The 19,678-nt window shown below is 34.6% G+C and overlaps 1 protein-coding gene across 3 annotated transcripts in view; it reads left to right on the top strand.

The window, feature by feature from the left end:
• Positions 1-19,678, top strand: part of LOC309634704 (uncharacterized protein) — a 405,124-nt gene that overhangs the window by 190,849 nt on the left and 194,597 nt on the right. For all 3 annotated transcript variants that reach the window (XM_082405126.1, XM_082405125.1, XM_082405124.1), the window contains exon 2: positions 15,202-16,040. The gene's annotated coding sequence lies outside the window, so the exon portion shown is untranslated. The remainder of the gene's footprint in view (positions 1-15,201; positions 16,041-19,678) is intronic.

The following is a 19,678-nucleotide window of genomic DNA, read 5'->3' as shown; positions in this document are numbered from 1 at the left end:
TCTTAAATTTTACCTCAATAAGCCTGCCTTAAAATGATTTTCAAATTAGATTTACACTGGAGGAACAAGAATCCTGTAATCAATTAGTGTTCATTCTCTGCTCAATTCTGTGTCGGTTTCTCTAATCAGAAAAGTATTGCTGCCCTGGAGGAACTTACGATCCAGTAAGGAAGAGAGAATTAATATATATGAAAGAATTAATAAATTCATTAATAAACGTTTGATCACCTTCTATGTCCTAACACTTTTCTAGGAGGTAGGTTATATAAATCAAGATCAATGATAACCACAAATTTTTGCTAGGCATACACACATACACAACATACACACATAAATGTATATGCATATTGGTATGCATATGTGTATTCATTTGCTAGTGTTGCCATATAAAATATCACAGACGTAAGCAATATAAAATACCACAGTGGCTTAAGCAACTGAAATTTATTTTCTCACAGTTCTGGAGGCTGCAAGTTCCAAGATCAAGGTGCCCGCAGGGCTGTAAGGGAAAGATTTGTTGTAGGTCTCTCCCCTTGCTTGCAGACAGCTATCCTCTTGCTGCCTCTTCACATGGCACACATGCCCCTGGTCTCTTTCTTTGTATTTCCTCTTCTTATTAGGTCACCAGTCAGATTGGATTAGAGCCACCCTAACAGACTCATTTAAATTTAATTACTTCTATAAAGGCCCTATCTCCAAATGCAGTCACATTCTGAGGTATTGGGCCTGAGGACTTGAACATATGAACTTGGAAGGGGGACAATTCAGCCCCTAACAGCAAATATAAAACTTATATTTCTCATGACTATTAAATGAGATAGATATCATTATAGCTTTTTACAGATGAACTGAGGCTTTGTGAGATTAAGAAAGAAACACTCATCAATAATTTTTATAAATTTTCAAAACTGGATATTTTATTCCTGTCATCATTACCATCCCCATCATCATTATCACTATTTATAAAAGGAATATTTTGTATACCCTCGACATTTAAATTTGTATGAGTATCATGTAAGATACAATGGCATTCATTTAAAAATTAGACAATACTATGAATTGTAAAGGGTACGTCTAAAAAGTGAATCTATCTTTATATGAAAATACAATTTAAATGGTAAAGTTTATATCATCTATAAAAATGTAAAACTACTGAGAGATTGGGAAAGGCAAATATAGTTGACCCTTGAACAACACGGGTTTGAACTGGCAAATCCACTTATACTCTGATTTTTTTCAGTAAATATGTACCACAGTACTACATAATCGGTGGTTACTTGAATTCTTGGATGTGAAGCCGTGGATACAAAGGGCCAACTATAAAGTTATACACGATTTTCGACTTTACAGTGGGTCTGCCCTCCTAATCCCTGTGTTATTTAAGGGTCAATATAAGTAATTACTAGAAGAAGGTATTACAGACAATTGTACTAAATATGTCCAACTAGTATTTTATTTTCTGTTTGAACAACCTAGAGGAATTCCCCTTAGGGAATATATTGTCAATAAAGCCTATGGGAGTCATAACCCTACACCACTTTACTATGGACTTTCAGGTGAGGGAGTTCTAGCACTGTGTGAAGCTCTGTAAAAGACAAACCTGGGCTAGAGGAGAACTTCATAAAAATAGTCATCAATAACATGGATCTCCATGTTCTTATTTATTTAAATGTAACAAGCTCTTTAGAGGCAACGTAATGATGATGATATAGTTCTGTGTGAATTGCCAAGATGTGTCTTTTCTGCCTCATAACTTACAAAATATGACTCAGTTACTGCCCTGAGGACTTCTTTCCATCTGAGTTAAAATAAATAAAATAATTGAAACATAAAAGAATATAAGTAGAGTTCTCAAAATACCTCCTAAGGTCATGATAAAGATCATTCTCCAGGAAAATCTCCCTGAACATCCATGAAATCTTTTCAAATGTTATCTTATTTCTAAAGCTAGACACATATGAAGAGCTGTAAATAGAAATATAAATGCACAGCAAATGCATGTAGGGGAAATATTTTAGAAACAAATAACTAGCAAGACATTTCTTATTCCTTATTACTAAAAGTAAATTATTGATATTACCTATTGACTCAATTTGAAATAATTCAACAAATACTTTCTAAACACCAACTAGGTAAATTGCCATTGAGTAAGGTGCTTAGAAAATAAAAAAGATAATTGAAAATGAGCCCTTCCTTCTCTGGGCTTACAATTTAGAGTAAGAGGTAAGACATAAACACAAATACATTGCACAGGGGTAAATGCTTACAGAGAGTTATATGTGCTTTGTAAATATATGGCAGGAAAAATTTTAGTGCTGCCCATTGAGATCTAATTAGAGTATATCTATTAGGAAATTTTTAGCAAAGAATGTTCAAGGCAAAATGAACATTTTTGGAACTGACAGAAGAACATCAGAGTATGTTCAGACAGTAATGAGAACACCAATACAACAAAAGCACTGAATCTCTAAAGAGCTCCAAGAAATATATCTGGAACTAAGACTGGGTTTTAGGGTGGGATGGAATACAAAGGGTCTTTTTTTTTAATTTAATTTATTTATTTTTTGGCTATGTTGGTTCTTCATTGTTGTGCGTGGGCTTCCTCTAGTTGCTGCGAGCAGGGGCTACTCTTCGTTGCAATGGCCAAGCTTCACGTTGTGGTGGCTTCTCTTCTTGCGGAGCACGGGCTCTAGGCACGTGGGCTTCAGTAGTTGTGGCATATGGGCTCATTCGTTGTGGCTCGTGGGCTCTAGCGCGCAGGCTCAGTAGTTGAGGCGCACGGGCTTAGTTGCTCCGCCGGCTGTGGGATCTTCCCGGATCAGGGATCAAACCCATGTCCCCTGCATTGGCAGGAGGATTCTTAACCACTGTGCCACCAGGGAAGTCCCCAAAGGGTCTTAAATGTCAAACTTTAGCAATTCATCGGAAATACCTGTAGAGAGAACTAAAATGATTAGACATTCAAAAAGTCTTCAGTAAGGCTGTGAAAGATGGTTGAACTGGGGGTGTGACTTATAGGCGGGATTAGGAGACAATTTAACAGCCTAGGCTAGTCCTCCTCAAATCTTCTTAAATGTGTATTCGTATCAAAAAGAAACTTTTTCCCCAGTTCCCAGTAGATGTATGTGTATACATTTATATTTTTATTGACTTCTTATGTAACCGTAAAAACATTTACAAACAGAATTAGAAAGGGGATGAGAAAAAGTTAAGTAGAAATAGAAGTTCTATTATTTTCTTCTTGGAATCTCAGTGGAGCATCTGATACCACTTGGGATATGTGCTGGAGGCAATAAGACATTAAGATGATGAAACTTAGAAACAGTGAAGTAGAAAGAAGGTGAAGTGTGCATTGTTATCATTCCTTAACTCTGTTATGCAGAGGAGAAGACCTGGGTCAGCCTGCTTCTAATTTCTGGAAATTGACTTTTTTTTTTAATCTCATAAAATTTTAGATTTAAATGAGACTTCAATAAGTGTGACCCCTGATGGCTTGGCCTGGAAACCTTCGAGTCTTTTCAGAGATAAAACAACTTTTATTACAATTATGTTCAAAGACAGATGGGAGTAGAGAGATTTCATCATCTCCAGTCATGTTTAAACATTATAATATGAGATCAAATACTTGTGGCCTTAGCTTCCTTGGGAATGAATGGCTGTTAGGTTAGCAGGAACGAGCCACATGTCAGAGCAGTAGGAAACTTATTTTGTCACCAGTGTAAGCCTGTGAAGAGTCTGTGGAAGGATATATTGAGTTTGCATGATATCCAGAGAATCAAAGAGAAATTGATCAAAGTTAAAAATAAGTTTTAAAAAGTGTTTTCCCATGGTTGAAACAGAGCACAGTAGTGAGTTTAATACAGTAGAGATATCACAAATCACCATAGGAGTGGAATCATTGAATAATTGGGTATGTGAAAGTTCAATTTTATATGATAATTCCAAATTATTTTTCAGTATAATTTTAGCAACATATTTTCCCCTGATGCAAATAGTTTTGTTTTTATTTTTTATTAATTTATTAATTTATTTAAAAATTTGTTTTAATCTTTTTACAGTAGGTTCTTAAAAGATAGGACATAGGGAAAAATGTTGTGAAGAGATATGTCTAGGAATGTTTAATGAAGGACAATTCATAACAACAAAAACTGGAAACAAACCAAATTCCCATCATCTAAATTATGGATAAAGTATATCTGCACTATGGAATATTACACAGCAGAGAAAATGAAGAAATTATAGCTATAAGTTTTAAAACAGATTATTACATTTACTTGCTGTGTAAACGTAAGCAAGTAAATTGTCTTAAGCATTTTCCTTATCTATAAAATGGGAATCATATTATCTGTTTTGAAGGTTTTGTGCACTGAAGTAATGCATGAGAAGTGTCAGAAACATGTTTAACATAAAAATATGTTAGTTATTTGCAAAAAAAAGTAGAGATACACCTTCCAAATGAATGTTCTCTTTTATGTCCCTTCAACCATTTCCATACCCACCCCCCGCACCCCCAGTTTATGCGACTTCTCTGTAGGTAATCACCGATTAGAATCGCTAGGTATGATTCTTTAATACATCTCAAATTTCCTGCATATCCTCCCTAAAAACACTAAATTCATGCTACCTAAAGTATGAAAAGATGAACATATATGAAACAATGATTTTAGGTCTTTGATGCTTTTCTTTTCTAGATATGTCAAATGTGCAAACTCTGCTTTCCCGACCCAAATAATTGGCTTGGTATTTCAAAGTTTCTCATGGTGACTCAGGAAATTTTCAGTCCAAATACTTTCAAGGATGCTTCTCATTATTGGAGGAAACATTATGTGCTGAACTGATCTGTCTGACTGGTTATTTCTGTCTGAGAATGCTCACATGTTTATACCAGAATAAATAGAGTATGTTTATGAGATTATATAAATATTGTTAAAATCTTAACTACAAAATACCTGTTTGACAAAGTCAGACATTGAAAGCCACATCATAAGGTCAGAGGGGTAAGAAGGTAAATACTTGGGGAAGTGGGGCAGAAAATATCACACTAAAAATCTTCAATTTTAAAATCTGACTTTATTCATCAAGTATAGTAACTAAATATAAAATTAAAGTATAGGCGAAGAGGATGAAGTGGATGTCACTAATTTAATGAGTGATGAACAATCTAATTTCAGGCACCTCCCCAGAGAATCCCCTCAACGTGTTCCTTCCCCTGTGTCAACCCAGCACTTTGGGACTCATCACTGGCCATGGTACTTAGGGTCTGCCCAACCATGGGAAGAGAAACAGCTTTCTTAGTGAGGAAAAATGGCTGTTGAAACAAAGGGACCATGGAGTAAAGAACTGCAAAGCTCATCTCATGATCCAAATACCGCTGCCTGGCCCTAGTCCCATAGTGAAAGAGCAAGGTGCATGTATATATGCATGTGAGTACCTCTGTGTGTGCATGTAATATTGGGCTTGAAGAAATGGATTATGAGTTCAGAATGAGGCCAGGGAGTGTAGGGAAGGCTTTGTTCTAAGTAAAAAAGTAGCCTTTTGAGTTAAAGTATTTCATGCAAGTTTATGTTTCAAGAATAATATACTGAGAAATTCTATATTGATTTGGATTAAATATGGAACTATTAATTTCATTAGCAAAGGGAATATATCAAAGGTATACTATGAAAAGCTGCATTTTGAAACTTGAAAAGTGGAGCAAAAGAATTTTACTCCACAGCAAATATATTCAAAAGCACAATGTTATAGTCATGTAGGGCATATTTTCTGTAGATTCTGAACTTTCAGCTGAAATAACTTTTTTCTTTCAGTGATGCAGAAACAATAAGAAGGTGTTTAATTGCTGCTACAAATAAGGCATTTATTGAATTTACAGTATTTAATTTTTTTTAAAAAAAGATAAAATCAAAGGAGAAGAATATGACTCACATAAATTTTTTACTTCCTCCAGCAAAGGTGTATATAAGCCAAAAACTACTGCTTTCATAGTAGCAAAGGGGAAAGAAAAGAGGAAATTGCAAATTTTAAAATTCTAAATCAATGGAATATGACACTCCTCTCTGCTTTATATACATATATTTTTTCTTTTCCCCTTCTAGCTACTCATTCTCAAGCCCTTTCAATGACTTTCAATGAGCTCATGGTCTTTTCCACACCTAATACCTTAAATGATGGTGTTCCTCAAGGTTTCACTCAGAACTCTTCTCTGTTTGGACCCCATACTCGGTTCATATTATTCATATCTATGTATGGCCATACATGCTGACTTCCAGTCTTTTATCTGTAGCTCATATTTCTTTATCAACTTCAGGATGATACCTCTGACTGCTTACCTTTCATCTTCACGTGGGCATCTCACACACTCACACACATATCCAAAACAAAACTCATTGCACACCCCCCCCCCCCCAAGACTGTTTCTCCTCATATAATCTGTATTTTGATCAATGGTCTCATTATTGATCCACATACCTATGCTATAAACTGAAGAGTTATTTTACTCTCCTTCCTTTGCCCTAATCTTTTACAGATAGTTAATTACTAATTTTAGTTGATTCTGCCTCTCTAACCTTTCCTGTAGTTTTCTCTGTTCCACTACTCTTACCTTTATTGCCTTAGTTCAGACATGTTCCATCTATGCCATAAAAAAGAAAAAGTAGACATAGTCTTATTTATAAAACACCCTCATGGAACACACAGAATGCACAATGAAAAAAACTTCACTGAAAATAGAATACTTAGAGTGAAAAGTAAAGAAACTCTCAGTCTTACTACTATCATAAATCTGCTCTGTTTTCCATTATGAAAAATATTACCATCCTTCATGTAACACAAGCCAGAAAGCTGTGTTATACTGTAAATCCCCCTCATTTTATTGTCATGTATTATCAAATGCCAAATGATATCAATATTATCTCCTACATATTCTGCAAATGTTTATTTTTCTTCTTCTGCACTATCACCATTATGCTAGACAAATCTGTCATTACCTCTAGCCTGAATAATTGCAACATAACTTTATTTATCTCTGTCTATTCAGTGCATTCAATACAATCTATTAGCAACTTGGTAGAAAGAGTGATCCCATAAAATGCATTTATAGAGACATCTGGGTTGAGTCAGGATGGAGTGGCCTCAGTTGGAATTGCTCTCCTGCTATTAACAACTATAAAAATATTCAGAATATAATAAGCAACTAATTAAAGGGATTAGATACACCCAACAAATAACACAGAAACTGGAGAAAGGGAAAGCACACAAGTGGAGCTGGCTTTCTTCCTGCCCGTAGTTTTCAAACCATATGTGGGGACATGAAGCCCAAGCTGAGAACATTGGTCTCAATGGATGAAAGAAATAGAATCTGAGTAGTAGAAAGTTAGATAGTGATTTGGGGCTGCTAAGGTTGCTAGAATTGCCAAGTCAGACCACTGGAAGCAGGGAGATGAAGGGAAAGAGCTCTGCAAATCTTCTTAGGAGCTTTATTCATGTCTGTGTCCAAATCCTTTCAACTAACCTTGCATCATTCCTGGGATGAAATGCACTTGATCATGATTTATAATCCTGGTTTTTTTTGCTGGGGATGGAGGGAAAAGCCAGTGGATTTTTTTTACATTTTATTTTTTAATTAATAGACATTCATTTTAGAGCATTTTTAGATTTAGAGAAAAATTAAGCAGATACTACAGAGTTCCTATATCTCTCTGCCACTCCCAATTTCCCCTATTATTAATATCTTGCAGTAATGTGTACATTCTTTTGTTTGTTGTTGAAGTATAGTTGATTTATAACATTATATTAGTTTTAGGTATACAACATAGTAATTCAATATTTTAGAGGTTATATTCCATTTAAAGTTATTATAAAATACTGGCTATAATCCCTGTGCTCTACATTACATCATTGTATCTTATTTATTTTGTACTTACTAGTTTGTAGTTCTTAATTCCCTACCTCTACTTTGCCCCTTCCCACAGACCCTTTCCCCTTGGTAACCACTACCTTGTTCTCTGTATCTGTGAGTCTGTTTTTTTGTTGTTGTTTTTATCTTTATTTATTTATTTTTTAGATTCCATAGATAAGTGAAAACATGCTGTATTTGCCTTTCTCTGTCAGACTTATTTCACTAAGCATAATAGCCTCCAGGTCCATCTGTGTTTGTTCTTGCAAATGTCAAAATGTCCTTCTGCTTTAATAGCTGTATATATATATATATATATATATATATATATATATATATATATATATATATATATATGTATATGTATATGTATATATACACATACACACAATTACTTCTTTATCCATTCATCTGTTGATGGACACTAAAGTTGCTTCCATAATTTGGCAGTTGTAAATAATGCTGCTATGAACATTGGAGTGCATATGCTTTTCAAATTAGTGTTTTCCTTTTCTTTGGGTATATACCCAAGAGTAGAATTGCTGGGTCATATGGTAGTTCTATTTTTAGTTTTTTGAGGAAACCCTGTAGTGTTCTCCACAGTGGCTGCACCAATTGATGAACTAATATTGAACAATAACAAATGTCCATAGTGTACATAGAGTTCACTCTTTGTGTTGTACAGTTCTATGGCTTTTGACAAACGCATAATGTTATGCATATGCCATCAGAGAATTATTCTGAACCATTTTATAGATATACCCTTTCCAGAATACCATATAATTGGAATCACACTTTATGTGGCCTTTTCAGACTGCCTTTGTTCACTTAGCAATAAGTATTTAAAATTCTTCCATGTCTTTTTGTGGTTTGATAGCTCCTTCATTTATCTTGCTGAATAATAATCCATCGTATGGATATATGAGGTTTTGTTTATCCATTCACTTATTGAAGGGTTTGTTGGTTGCTTCCAGTTTTGGTCAATTATAAATAAGGCTGCAATAAACATGTGTGTGCAGGCTTTTGTGTAGACATAAATTTTCAACTCAGCTGGATAAACACTGAGTGTGATTGCTACATCATATATTTGTCAAGACTAAGTTGAGCTTTGTAAGAAACTTCCAAACTGACTTCCAAAGTGATGTGCAAAGGGAAGTGCAAAGTTACATTTTACATCCTCACCAGTAATGAATGAAAATTCCTGCTGCTCCTCAATCTGGTCAGCATTTGGTATTGTCAGTGTTTTGGATTTTAGCCATTTTAATCGGTATGCAGTGGTATTTCATTGTTTTAACTTGCAACTCCCTAATGTCATATTTTGTTTTATCTTATCATGAAACCAACTTTTGATTTTATTGAGTTTCTCTGTTTTTTTCCTATTTTATTCTTTTCTTCTCTAACCTTTCATTTATCTTTCTGTATCTCATGTTTTATTTGCTTTTCTTTTCCTAGCTTTTTGAAGTGAAAGCTTCAATGATTGATTTTGTATCTTTTTTTCTTCCTAATACAAATGTTTAAAGCTCTAAATCTCCATATAAGCACTAATAGATTTTAACATGTTGAATTTTTGTTTTCATTCAGTAAAATATTTTCTAATTTGCATCTTGATTTCTTCTTTGACTCATGACTATTTAGAAGTACATTGTCTAATTTCCAATTGTTTGCCAATTTCTTTGTTGTTTATGACGACTTTTGATTCTTAAATTAATTCAATTTGGTTAGAGAACATACTTTGTATTATTTCAGTCTTTTTAAATTTATGGAAATTTGTCTTATGGCCTAGAACATGGTCTGTTCTGGATGATGGGAGCATCTCCAGCCAAGATGGCTACAGGCTCCTATAATCCTTAGTTGGAGTTCTGTTAGCTTTTCTTGTATACTTCTTATTGTTGCTTACCTTGATCTATTTCTAGATCCATGAAATTATTTTTATTTTGTTTTGTAGTTTTGTACTTTATTTGATAGGGGGAAGGATTTGTTAGATTCTTCATGCCACCAGAGCCAGAAGTTGTCCCTTGGTGAAGCTCATTTCTATATGAGTAGAGTGTATAAACTCAACCTTTGTTCTCTATGGAGAATAGTAAATCATAGTAATAATCATAACCCCAAGATGCTTGGCATTTTGGCACAATATTATTCTATAATAACAAATTCAACAGCTTACTTTGTCCTTTGATTCTTTAGGGATACTCTGACTGAAATTAAGTCTTCTACTTTATGTGTTCTCTTTAGGACTTATACTATGGATCACAAATTAAATGTTAATTGCATTCATGGATTTGGCTCCATCCACAGTTTGAGAAAAAAAATCTTTTTTACAGAACTACGAGTTCTTAATTCCACAGGCTTTGCTCTTCTCAACTGTGTAAGAGCCATTTTTTACAATAGCATTTCCTAAAGATGCTGCAAGAAATGCTGCTCCAGTAAGGACTCTGTTAAAACAAAAGTTTCATATTCAAGTATATTTGGAAAATGCTGCACAGTGTATTGTATTCTTGGGATTTAAAAATTTGCATTAGAATACTGAAGTCATTGAGAAGCCTGGGAATAATGAGACTTGTTTAACATTTCTTAATCATTACTTGTTATGATTAAGCAACCATCTGCAAGAGTTTGACCATAAACACATCCCCTGGCATCATGGATCCTGGTGCACGTGACTCTCAAGACTGTATTTTCATTATTTAAAAGTCTGTGGTCAAACTCCTAGAGGAAAACATAGGCAGAACACTCTATGGCATAAATCACAGCAAGATCCTTTTTGACCCACCTCCTAGAGAAATGGATATAAAAACAAAAATAAACAAATGGGACCTAATGAAACTTAAAAGCTTTTGTACAGCAAAGGAAAACATAGATAAGACAAAAAGACAACCCTCAGAACGGGAGAAAATATTTGCAAATGAAGCAAGTGACAAAGGATTAATCTCCAAAATTTACAAACAGCTCATGCAGGTCAATATCCAAAAAACAAACAACCCAATCCAAAAATGGGCAGAAGACCTAAATAGACATTTCTCCAAAGAAGATATACAGATTGCCAACAAACACATGAAAGAATGCTCAACATCATTAATCATTAGAGAAATGCAAATCAAAACTACAATAAGATATCATGTCACACCGGTCAGAATGGCCATCATCAAAAAATCTACAAACAATAAATGATAGAGAGGGTGTGGAGAAAAGGGAACCCTCTTGCACTCTTGGTGGGAATGTAAATGGATACAGCCACTATGGAGAACAGTATGGAGGTTCCTTGAAAAACTAAAAATAGAACTACCATACGACCCAGCAATCCCACTACTGGGCATATACCCTGAGAAAACCATAATTTAAAAAGAGTCATGTACCACAATGTTCATTGCAGCACTATTTACAATAGCCAGGACATGGAAGCAACCTATGTGTCCATTGACAGATGAATGTATAAAGAAGATGTGGCACATATATACAATGGAATATTACTCAGCCATAGAAAGAAATGAAATTGAGTTATTTGTAGTGAGGTGGATGGACCTAGAGTCTGTCATACAGAGTGAAGTAAGTCAGAAAGAGAAAAACAAATACCATATGCTAACACATATATATGGAATCTAAAAAAAAAAAAAAAAAAGGTCATGAAGAACCTAGTGGTAAGATGGGAATAAAGACACAGACCTACTAGAGAATGGACTTGAGGATATGGGGAGGGGGAAGGGTAAGCTGGAGGACAAAGTGAGAGAGTGGCATGGACATATATACACTACCAAATGTAAAATAGATAGCTAGTGGGAAGCAGCTGCATAGCACAGGGAGATCAGCTCGGTGCTTTGTGACCACCTAGAGCGGTGGGATAGGGAGGGTGCGAGGGAGGGAGACACAAGAGGGAAGAGATATGTGGATATATGTATATGTATAACTGATTCACTTTGTTATAAAGCAGAAACTAACACACCATTGTAAAGCAATTATACTCCAATAAAGATGTTAAAAAAAAAAAAAGAAAAAAGCCTGTGACCTTTGTGAAAATGTTCTTCCTTGCCCGTATTGCATTATCGATTTGTTTCACATTTAAAGGAAAACACTAAACAATTGTATTTGTTAGCAAGAGAAAATGCCTATTAAAGATTCAGTTTAGCTTTGACTAGCTTGATAGGATACTGATAACTTTAAAGGCAAAACAGAATACAACAGAGGATATCTTTGCTTTTCTCCCCTAAGACATCATTAGGCTTCATTCAATTATTGTAAAACTGTACAAAGTGAATTTTAGAGTTATGTTTATAGTATTGAGTACTAGTATTGAGGCAAAGTAATATTTTCAAGTAGAAAATTTAATGTTAGCCACAAATAATTCCTACTTCTTCAACTCTCTGCAGATTCCAGTTGGAGAGTCTTGAAAACAAAATTTTTTTTTTTTTTTTTTTTTTTTGTCAAAATGACAGAGTTCAGATTCACCTCTTTTTTTCTTTGGAAAAGTGGTGTTACATGAACAGTATTCTTTTCTGAATACAATTCACTAGTATACCATGGTTTACACATGATGAAAGTTAAAATAAGGATACAAAATGTTTTATGCACTTGAGATATATAGATTTAATTTCATTAACTCAATAGTGCTTATTCAGGGAGTTGTTTTAAAGTTCTATTTAAAATATGACTTGGGGTAAATATTTGCTTTGTCTTCACAGCAAATGACAAATTAATTTTTATGTGGTTTAACTTATTTGAAAAAGTCTCTTGAGGTAATATGTAGACTTTAGGATTACAAGACACACACACACACACACACACACACACACACACACACACACACACACACACTAATAGGGAGATTGAAATCGATTGTTAAAGTAATGGTTTGGGATTCCCAAACTAATACTAATCTATATAGCATCTTTGTTTGGATTGAAAAAAAGTGACCTTTCCCGAAAGTAATTTTATTTTCTGTGTCCAAGCCCTACACTTCTTTATTTTGTGAGTATATTTTGGAGATTGACTGATATCTTTAATGCTAATAGAGATGTTTGTATTCATTTTGTAGTTAGTCAGTTTTGATTACTTAATTTTTTTTCTAGAAAATGTGTCATTCTTCCTAATTCTATTAAGTTTAGTAAGTTTTCTTTTTCTAACTTTTAACACGAGCACTTAGCTCATTTATGGTTAGTCATTTTGTTTTCTAACATGTTGTATTCTAGGCGGTACATTTCTCCCTAAATACCTCCTGATTAACAGAATCCCATGGGTTTTATAACAAACTGCTTTTGTTGTAGGGCAGTTTCAAACATTTCCTAAATTTCAATTCAAATTTAGTTTCTGATCCGTGAAATAAATATTTATTTATTTTGTTACCAAATGTATAATTTCAGTTCTCTTCTTGTTTTCTTTTTATGACAATATGACTATGAAACACGGTTTATGTGCCAATTCTTAGCTATTCAAAACTTTTTATGGCAATTTAATAAATGCATCATATATGCTTCCAAATAAATTGTATTCTGTACTTATTGGCTGCAGTGTTCTATAGTGTACATTAGATCATGCTTCTTATTTGTGCAGTAGATCTTTTTATATATTTTGAGAGGGTTTTTTTGTTTTTGTTTTTTTTTGTGTTGTTTTGTTTTTGTTTTTGTATTTTGGTCAGCTTAATCTATCAGCTTCTGAGGGGAGTATGTTAAAATCCCCCAATCTGCCTACTAATTTTTCCACTTCTTATTCTGTTTTTGCTTTATAAATGTTAAGACTTCGTACACAAGCTTAGGATTGTTACATCCTTACATGAATTTATCCTTATATTATCTCATATGATTAAATAATTACCTCAAAAATGCTTTGGGGGGCATAGAGCCAGTTTGAGTAGATATTAATATTACTAAGCCATATTCTTGCTATTCTTTTTAGTATTGGTAGTAGTTGCATTTTCTACTGAATATGCACAGAGGTATACTGTTAAACGTTTAAAAACTGGCTCTCTGAAACAAAATCTCTAATTTGTAACATTTGCTTATTTCCCTGGTGTAAATACTCTCTGTGTGGCATAACGCAAGCAATCAACATGAAAGAACTGAAGCCGAGGTGAAGACTTGCGCACAGCAGCTCTGGAGAGCTCTTGAGAGATTTTGTAACCTGGCTCTAGCACATTACTGACAATACATTTTCTTTGCTTCTTTTTTCTCCTTTCCTTCCTTGTATTGGATTGACCAGATTTTCTTTATTCTCTTCTTTTTCCTTTACTGGAATGGAAGTTATACCTTTTATGTTATTAACTCTGTGATTACCCTTGAATTTTTTGCCATGCAGATTGATTTAAAAACTAATCAATATCTCTTATCTTCTTGAATACTCTAAGGTATCTTAGGTTGCTTTAGTTCTAATCCCTTTTCCCTACTTTCATGTCATTCCTGTCTTGTATTTTAGTTCATGCTTTTTAAGCCTCTCCAAATTAGTCAAAATATCATTATTTAAGAATTTGAAGCTATGTTTTCCAGTGCCTCCTTGAGTTGTCATTATCATGTATATAGCAGCTGTTTTTAAACTGTGTTCTGTGGTTCCCATCGAGATCATAAAGGTGTCCTAGGGGCTGCTGATGTGGATGTGAGAGAGGCCAGATAGGCAGTATTCAAAGTTTCCACCTCAGTTCTAAACACCTGCCTCTTTTTGGCTGTTTTATTCCTAATACTCTTTTTTTCAACTGAGATATAAGGAAAATACAATAAAAATCATAAATGTTTATCTAGAGTTTGAGCAAACGTATGTACACCCATGTAACCACTACCCTGTAAAGGATAAAACCATCATTCAGCACCTGAAACACACACACAGCTGAACTTTCTGCTTTCTTCAGGTGGGGGAGCTATGTTGGTCAGGCACTGTCTCTAAGCAGAGCAGAATGCAGTCTCCCATAGCATGTTTGGGAAGCATGACGTTCAATAATTAACTTCACTGCAGTTCAGACATGTGAATGATTTACCATTACTGTAGGCGGATAAGACTGTTGGTGACTGGCTAGCACTCAAAATCATGTTCAGTGGAATGAGCCTCTTCCTGATGGGCTGCCTTTCAGACGTGAAGGGCTTTTCTGTTTGGTTGGCTTGCATAACCATGTTTACTGGAGTGAGTTGTCATTGGTTGATTAAGTACATTTCAAACTGGCTCTAGGGGTTAATTTTTACGATGACTAAAAGGCTGTCATTTATTTATTGAGGAAGTTAAAAATGAGTTCTGATTGCTCTTATTACCATGGCAACAGAAGATCAGTTTTTTGGTTTGCTTTTTTCTACAATGCAGACATTTTCTCTTCATAGTTCTTTTTGGTTCTTTCACAGCCAACTGGAGTAAAGCCCATCATGAATTGCTCAGCTCTCCCCCGTTGTAGTTGATTCTCCTTGAAGACGAGGTTTGTTTCCAGATCTCCTTTAAGATGAAGTTTGTTTGTGCAGGTATGATTTTTGGTTAGATTATTGATCAGCATGATTATATATTCTGCTGTTGTCTTTGAGCTGTTTGTTGAATCACCTATCAGGACAGAAACTGCATACAAACATTTAAGTTTATGGACAACAGATATTAAACAACTGTGAGAAAAACAAAAATAACTATGGGATGGAAAGGCACTGTAGAAATAATCCAGGGTTTTTCTAGGTTGCCCAAGAAAGCAGATCCCAATGACTCTCTGAGTCTACTTTAGGTAGCCAGGTTGGCTTTTTCATTTAGATATAGATTGATTCATTTTATGAGTAGTGTTAATTCAGATACAATAGGATAAGTTAGTAACAGCACAGATTTTCCCTGAGTAGCTAAAAGAAAATCCTATGTTGTCCAATGATTTATATAAGGAATTTAAACTTATTTTTGTGCTATATTACTTATTAACAATATTCAAATTATAGAACAGACTTTTTATGCCTACCTCGAGTTGCCTAACTACTCTGTGGTCTGTTCCACTAGTTATTATTTCTCTACAAAGAACTTCACAACTTTGGGATCTTTATAAATCTGAAGGCCAACAGAAGATATTCAGGAGTCATCCACTTGGGGAAGCCTAACTAATAGCCTTGCAGAACAAAAAACTGTGGTTCTGTGTGAACACTGAAAAGCATTGATTTTCACACAAGATGAAGAACACAGGTGCTTCCTGAGAGAAGTGAACAACTTTTGTGAAGCTGTAAGTATATTGTTTTTAAGGTGTTGTTAAGACAAACAGTCATTTTGGCATCCCCAAAATGTCTTATCCCCTTTTTCTGGTGCCCTAAACTTGCATTATCTACAAGAGATTAATTATTAGTAAAGTCAGTGTAACATACCTTAACTTAGTTTTTTTTCAAATTAGGTGGCCAGCAATCACTTGGAAGAGCTATTAGAGTGTTATGGTGGTAATTGGTTCTAGTATATTTTAAAAATAAGCAAGTTTATATTATTATAAGAGGAACATGGTAGGAAAAATCAGAAGTGTATAAACTTGTAAGGAAAAAGATACAAATAAAAGGATAATAAAAGTGTGCAAAGGAAAGTGTAACAATCAGTGGTTTCAGGTATTTTCGTGGTGTTGATTGTAAGTTCCATCCTGTCCATTGCCATTATTTATTCTGAGGATCTTGGGTTAGCCATAGACTTTTGTGGGGTTTTCTGAAGATCTTCCACTATTAGGACTTAATTAGTATAACTTACCAATTCCAGTTAAAATGCTTTCTGTTATTCTAGAGGTTTCACAGTAATGAAGACAGTGAATATTTTTGAACAGGGGGCAAATCCTTGCAGAATTCATGAATAACTGCTGGTAAAATGGCCCCCTTTTACTGAATAGAATGGTTAGAATGTTCTACATTGGGAATAGGGTATTAAGTCTTTTAGCTACAATCTGTACTGTGGTTGTTTTAACAAGGGAGTATTTCAACCCTCCAGAAAATAAGCATACTATTATTTGTGCATATTCATCACCCAGAGGGAAGTCATTTTATAAAATTCAGTTAAAAATGCTCAAATGTTCTCTCAGAGCATGGTTCCAGTCTATGCCTTGCTTTTACACTTTTTCCCAGAATTATGTTACCTGTGGATGAGGCTATATTTTGTTATCCGTAAATATTTTATCCATCAGTGTTTAATATTGTGGACATTTTCCCCTTACTGTGATGGATTGGATCATCTGGTGGAGAATTTTGACAAGTGTTCATTTCAAGTTTCATCGGATGCTACCTCGTGAGCATCCTGGCTTTGCCAGATCTTAGCCACGTGGGTCTTCCAATATGATGGCTCCGTCTGTTTCTTTTCATAATTTAGAAAACAAATTTAGGGTACCTAGGATGGAATATCTGAACCCCTCCATGGATTTGACAAGTTCCATGGGAGGTTTCTGCGAAAGGACTTCAGTCAGAGCAGACTTTTTAGCAGAATGGTCGGCTAAAGCATCTCCTCTATGTGCTGTTTTCATTGTATTCTTCCTTTAGGACGGTGTTTTTGTTTGCTTTGTTTTTCATGTAGACCCTTTTGTTCTGATTATATTTATTCACAGCTGTTATCATTATTTTTAGTTACTTGACATGTCCTAGAGAGGGCCACCACTGAGTGACCCGAATAGATTTGACTTCTGGTAAAGAATGGATCTTACAAGATGGAATAGACTAACTGTTGTATGTGAACGTGGTATTTCTTCATTTAATTAAAAACAAAAAAAAAGCCAGCCATCACAATTAGCATAACAAGAACAAAAACAGCAAACCAGGATTTGTTTAAAAATGTCCAAGTGGTATGTTCTTGTTATGGAAACTGATAGAATTCAGAAACCAATCAGGAGATTCTCCTGCATTGGAGAGGGTAAAGGAATTGCTGAAGTGATCTTATACCAGTCCAGGTGGAACCATCATATTTAAGGGGAATTAAAGTATGATATATGAACATTTCTTTTACTAATTTAAAGACTGTAATTGCTCTAAAATTAAATATGCCAAAGTTTAGGGAACTAATAATTTAACCCAGAAAGTATGCAGAGAACAAATATAAACACACGGGTTTTGGAAGAATATATATATATATACACACACACACACATATATATATATATATGTATACACTTCATTGAAAATGACATCCTAATATGCTCAATATAAATTGTAGAAAGGTCCCCATTGTCTTCTTTTTGTCAAAAATCTCTAGAACATAAAGTAAACAATAATGATATTCTCCTTATAATGAGCTCACAAATCCTCACAAAGATATATACAAGCATACACACATATACAGTGTTTTGATAATTCTGAGAAATATTTCCTTATTTTGTTGTTAGTTGGGAAAAAATATTTTCTACAGTTAATTCACATCTCATGGAACTGTAAAGAATTTTTCATATCATGGAGAGATGTAGCATGCACCTGCAGTACTTAGCCCATGTATTTGCATGAATCTTTTCCCTCTACAGGAATATTAATAAATACACAGATCTCTCTAACAAAACCACTGTAAATCTGTTTTCTAACACTAGTAAATTTTATATTTTAAATTGTTAGTCTTAAACTAAGATGATTACATATATGTATGATAATATTGTACACTTTAAACTTGACACAGCTTGGTTTTTTTGATATCTCATATTATTTACCCTTCTCCCCCAAACAAAACCAAAATATAAACAACAACACATAAACAAAAGCTAAACTGTTATGGCGCTTTGTGGAAATAATACTATCCTTTTTCTTTATAGTTAGAATAATTATCATAATTTGTAATGCAGGGATTCTTCTATCTTATAAAGCCCATATTTTCATGAATAATATATGAATAGTTCTAATTCTTTCACTGCAAAATAAGTGCTTCAGAAATCAGTAGCAATGATTACTTAGTGTCAAAATGGGTTAGTAAAAACAATATGGCCATATCATATAAGAAAATTTTTTAAGTTCTCAAACATCTAGATCAAGGTTTCAGGACGTGTTACCCTTGAACCCTTGGTGTCATGGTGAAAACATGAAAAGATCTATAAGCGGGGCTGTGCTGACCCAGGTGGGTGTGGGTGAGGGTGACGTGGCAGTCCTCCACTGGGGAGCACGGGGTGAAAAGCACTAGTTCAAAAGGTTCTAGCTTTCAGCTAAAAAGGTAATGCTGCAAGAGTGAAGTAGTGTTAGCAAAAGTTACAGAGCCTGGAAATTCTTGCAGAAGCATCTGGAATTCACTAGAGGATCTTCAAATTTTCAGTAGCTTATGAATTATGTGAAGGGAATTGAGGTAGAGGAGGGAGATGAATTTAAAAGGAATGGCTTTTCCTTTGCACCGTTAGAGTTAATTCATCATAAAACAGTGTTAAATCTACACAGCAAAATTTGGAGACCAAGATCTTTAAACTGTAAACTTAAAATCGTGATTTGTGTTAGAGAGTTCCAGAGTCCTCCCCAAAAAAATTCAACAAGGGATTTATTATCCCTGATGAGTTCCTTTACTTGAAATTGCTTCTCAAATTACTTAGAATGCTACCAATTGCTTAGTGCAGCATGGGTTAGGTAATTTGGATTTTAGCTCAGAGATCAAGGTGGAAAAGGGCCCTATAGAGCATTGCTGGCATCTGAGAGGGCAGGACAGGGGCAGGAGATGGCAGCGCAGGGCAGTGTCAGGAAGAGAGAGTCCAGATAAGATGTCACCTCACCAGAGCACTAGGTCAGACCTCAGTGGAGTTTGAATTTTGTATTCAAGAAGTGTGCCCTTGGTGCTATTTCTTACTTGTTTCATAATCGGTAAAATAAAATGGGGATGATAATTGTAGAAGACTTGTAGGGTTCTATCGTGAAGACAGAAGACAGAACAGTGTGAGGTATCACT

Source organism: Balaenoptera borealis, assembly GCF_965194805.1.
Source record: "Balaenoptera borealis genome assembly, chromosome: 9".
In the NCBI taxonomy this organism is placed as follows: domain Eukaryota; kingdom Metazoa; phylum Chordata; class Mammalia; order Artiodactyla; family Balaenopteridae; genus Balaenoptera; species Balaenoptera borealis.
This window is presented reverse-complemented; position numbering and strand designations above follow the sequence as displayed.